Below are 5189 nucleotides of genomic sequence, written 5' to 3'. Positions count from 1 at the left end.
CTGTCCCCACCCACCCGTGGCCTCGGGCGCACTCCTGCCTCTGATGAGCATCTGTTTGTCTAGCCCCTGGTTTATTGAAAGCCTGAGAAAGCCTAGGTGTACCCTGAGAAGACTGAAGCAGCTGTGTTATTCTGGTCCTTTCTGTGTGCCAAGGACTAGGTGTCCTCAACATTGATGCTGCGTGCTTTCCCCACCCAACTGTAGACGCTCCCTGTGACAACTCTGGGGTGCCTTGCCCAGTGCAGCATGCAGTGGGGTAGTCCATTCATTCTGTGCTTAGTTGACAGTGACCATGGCTGCTGCTCCTCTTTCCTTCTGTTCCTTGCCATCTCCCCTCTTGCACACACCTGTACTGGACAGTTACTAGTGGAGCTGTTAACAGTCCCACCCTTCAGTCTGTCAGCTCCTTATTGCACAAATTGTCTTTGTGTTCTCAGCACAGGCCCTGTACACAGCTCGGTGGGCGGCTGGCAGGTGTTAGGTGAAAGAGTTAGCAAGCCCAGATCTTCTGGAGGACTAAATGGGGGGAGGAGGGGCTGGGATGCAGTGTGGGTCAACTTGGTTCCCGTGATTCTACCGTTTGACTATTGCTTGTGAGTCACGGCAGCTGGAAAGTTCTCTCGTCTGAGCAGGGCTCCCTTACATAACTGTGTTGAAATAAGAAGCGGCGGGGCTGCGTCCCCAGCACCCCAGCCGCCTGGCTAGCTCATGCCCCGAAATAACAACACACAAACTGTATTCATTTAAAGACTGCTTGGCCCATTTCTATCTAGCCTCTTCTAGGCTAATTCTCACATATTAATTTAGCCCATTTCTAATAATGTGTGTAAGCACCCCAAGGTGAGCTTACCAGGAAGATTCTAGCCTACGTCCATCCTGGGTCGGAGTTGCCTGGGAGAGCAGAGCCTCACTTCATCACCACGTGAAGTAAATGAGGCTAGAGACCATCATTGAAGTTCTTTGAGGCCTCACCAAATCTCAGTATCCTTGCTTTGATGGATGATTCTTGTTCTCCAGGGTGCTCTGGCTTCCCTTCCCCAGGGAGTCAGCCTCTGGCACTGTTGAGATGGGGGAAAGGAATTCCTTGTCTTGCCTGAGCACACGGGAGGCGTGCTGGACTGGTTGCGAGTCTGGTCCCCTTTCTCTTTACCCTTTAATCACAACTTCTTGACGCCATGGTCTTCTCTGAGTCTTCCTCACACATTGTAGGCAAGCACTAGCCCACTCAGCCCTCCCTGCCTGCTCTGATGTGGCTAGGCGGGTGGTGAAATAGGGGCCTGCTACCTGGTTACAGTACCAACCACCTCTTCCTCATTGCCCCCCTTCCCTGGCCTCCTGATTAGGCCTCTTGCCACCAAGCTCTGTTGAAAGCCTCCTGTTGGGGATATTATTTTAAGGTATGCTGCTGTTTATGCTGCATTTGTTTAACTCTGAAGCTGTGATTCTTTGCCTGTCTAAACAGCTGGTGGTCTAATAAGAGCTGAATGGCCAATACCGAGGCAGGAGCAAGGATAGGCGGGGCTGGCAGGCAGAGAGAATAAATAGAAGGAAGAGGAAGAGCAACGACAGAACCAGGGGAGAAGGACATCAGGGGCCACCCACCCAGCTACACAGCAGCCACAGAGAAAGAAGTAAAGAAAGGTACACACTTAGTACCTTTAATGGAGGATAAAAGCACAGAGGCAAAAGGTAGTCGGGATAATTTAAGAAAAGCGGGCAAGAAACAAGCTGAGCTAAGGCAGGGTGATTATTAGTAAGAATAAGCTTCTGTGTGTGATTTTTCTGGGATCTGGTTAGTGGGCCCCTCAGCCAAAAGAGTAAAACACCCACAACAGGATCCACTTTACTTTGTGGCATTTTGCTCATAAACACAACATACATGTGTGTGCATGCACACATGACATACAATGCTTTAGGAACTAATGTATAAAAGTGTGTAATGTATGGGTGGGAACACACACATGCAAGATATGTAAAAGTAAGAAGACAACTTTTGGGTTCCAGTATCAAACACAGGTCGCCAGTTCTCTGTATCATCATGGGGTTCCAGTATCAAACACGGGTCGCCAGTTTTCTGAACCATCATGGGGGTCCAGTAGCAAACACGGGTTGTCAGTTCTCTGTATCATCACGGGGTTCCAGTAGCAAACACGGCTTGTCAGTTCTCTGAACCATCATGGGGGTCCAGTAGCAAACACAGTTTGTCAGACTTGTGTAGCAATCATTGTATGCTTCTTTCCCCCCAAGACAGGGTTTCTCTGTGTAGTCCTGGCTGTCCTGTAACTTGCTCTGTAGACCATGCTGGCCTCACACAGAGATCCACCTGCCTCTGTTTCCTGAGTGCTGGGATCAAAGGTGTGCGCCCCCACACCTTGCTCACCTGATTTTGGTTTCATGATCCTGTCCTTTTGGCACAGGGTTGAGCCTCTGCTTTCAGACTAGGTGTTATCTTGTTCCTGTTCCCTTCTGGCAGGATCTAGGTTCTCAAGGGTCCTCAAAACTAGTCCTAGTTTTAAAAATAAAAATTAGAAAAAAAATTGGCTGGGGCTAATATGTCTTGAGAATGTAAAAGGCAGCCAGGCTGTGGTCGCACATGCCTTTAATCCCAGGAAAGAACACACCAAACACTGTCTCCTGACTTTTACATATGTGCTTTGGCTTGTGTGTGTGCCCACCCATATATCACGCACTTTCAAGCATTAAATAGTTTCTAAAATATTGTGTGTCTGGGTGGTGGTGACGCACACCTTTAATCCATCCCAGCACTTGGAAGGGAGAAGCAGGCAGATTTCTGTGTGTTCGAGACCAGCCTGGTCTACAAGAGCTAGTTCCAGGACAGCCAGTGCTACACAGAGAAAGCCTGTCTCAAACAAAGAAATGAACATTGTGTGTCATTTGTGTGTCTGTGTATGTGTGTGTATGAGCAAAATGCCACAGCGGAATGTGGAGCCTTTCAGCAGAGCCTGGTGGCCAGAGGCTCATTCAGGAGGCCAGAGAAAGAGGGGCAATGGAGAAGAGGGAAGAAGGCAACAGGCGATTTCTGAGTTTGAGGCCAGCATGGTCTGCGGAGCACCAGGACAGCCAGGGCTGTACAGTGAAACACTGGGGGGGGGGGGGAGAAAAAAGAAGAAAATGTGTCTGGTCTGACCCAGTACAGTGTCTTATGCCTGTGATCCTAGCACTTGGGAGGTGGAGACCGAAGGACCAGGGTCATCTTAGTCTACATAGCAAGTTGGAAGTGAGCCTAAGCTGCATGAAGTCTTGTGCCTAAAATAACAGCAAAACAGAGAAACACAAGGGCTGGAAAGACTGCTCAGCAGTTAGAGTGCTCGCTGTTCTAGAGGGCTAGAGTTTGCTTCCTCTAGAGCAGCTTCTCACCCTTCCTAAGGCTGCAGTCCTTTAACACAGCTCCTCATTTGTGGTGACCCCAGCCATAAAATTGTTTTCATTGCTGGGCAATGGTGGCACCACCTTTAATCCCAGCACTTGGGAGGCAGAGGCAGGCAAATCTCTGAGTTCAAAACCAGCCTGATCTACAGAGCGAGTTCCAGGACAGCCAAGGCTACATAGTGAGACTCTGTCTCCAAAACAAAAATAAAACACAGAAAAAAATCATTGCAATATACATTAAATATAAATGTGCCGGTTTACCACTTATAGATAGCTATTTTTATTGAACACTTAATATTTAATGAGATAACAATAAGCAGTAAATATAGGTAGTTAGAAAATAAGGATGGGTTTGGAGCCATATGTTAGGTTTATTTATATTCCTTTTTTTTTTTTTTTTTTTTTTTAGACAGGGTTTCTCTGTGTGTAGCTCTTGTTGTCCTGGAACTCTCTCTATAGACCAGGCTGGCCTCAAACTCACAGAGATAGGCCCTCCTGTCTCTACCTCCTGAGTGCTGGGATTAAAGGTGTGCACTGTCACTGCCCGACTTCTCTTGCATTTCTAACACTTGTAGCCTAACCCAGAGAGCAACAGTTAAGTGAGAAAATGGCTCACAAGTAGTTTTTATTATATTCGGTTTCAAACTAAGAGATGTGGATTCTACTCTGTGGCCACGAGGAGGCAGTAGAACTCAGTTCACCCAACACAGAGGCAGCTTCTGCTACAGAATTCCACATTCAGAAGACTCTCACAGACTATTGCTTAGAACTGACAAAGGCAAGGTCGGCCCACTGACTCCGCAGGTAGAAAGATTGCCTTGGATACTTGCCAGCATCTAGGGTCAGCCCTCACTCAGCCATAGGCCTTGGTACCTGCCAGTGGGTACACAGGGAATTATACTTGGGATTTGCGCCGTGGGTAAGGGTCCTGAGAGCGTGGATATACTGATAGTATTAGAATGTGACTGGAATTCAAACGAGACCTGCATCCAATGCTTAAATGCATCGTGTTCACATAATTTGAAGCAACTGTTCCTAGTAGTACTAACAATAATAGCATCCACTTACACAACAGCTAACAGGTACCAGTGTCCCGAGTTGCACGCGTGCTTTATTTCCTTGATTCCTTAGAGCAGCTGCCAGGTGGTGTGTGCTTCAGATGTTAAGTTCAAAGCTGGTGGTGAACTCAGTGGTGGGATCTAATGGGCGATTCTTAGGTTACTGGGTAGGTGCATGGTCTCACGGGGATTATGAGACCCCTTCCACCTGTTCTCTTTCCTCTCTGCTGTGCTCTGAGATGCTCCTGTCATGATGTGCCCCATCACCAGAGGATAAGCCAGTGGGCCCCCTGATTTTGTACTTGGGACCTCCTAAATTTAGATGAATAAACTCACCCATATGCATCCTCACCCCGCCAACTCGGAAACAGGCTCTCTTGAAACCTAGTAACGCGGCTGACCTCGAATTGTGCTCCTTCATCCCCAGGTCCTGGGATCAAAGGTTTTTCTCACTGTAAAGTTAACTGCTTCGTGTACTTGGTTGTAATACAGAGCCGACTGCTACTGCTGTTATTTCTATTTTACCAAAAACGAAACAGATTCCTGGGATTCAAGATTATATAAATTCATCAAAAACATGCACCTTGACACGGTGCATGAGTGATGGTGGATGACAATTATCTGCTGAGTATGCACTAGGCAGTGGGGCCCCAGCAATAAACAGAGCAGCCACAATCCAGGGAAGAACTGAGAGTTGAGGCCGAGATACCTTGTCCCATGGGGGTGGGGGTGGGGGTGGGG

The sequence above is a fragment of the Alexandromys fortis genome, unplaced genomic scaffold (assembly GCF_014885135.2).
Source record: "Alexandromys fortis isolate MF-2015 unplaced genomic scaffold, M_Fortis_MF-2015_v1.1 scaffold_72, whole genome shotgun sequence".
Classification (NCBI taxonomy): Eukaryota; Metazoa; Chordata; class Mammalia; order Rodentia; family Cricetidae; genus Alexandromys; species Alexandromys fortis.
This window is presented reverse-complemented; position numbering follows the sequence as displayed.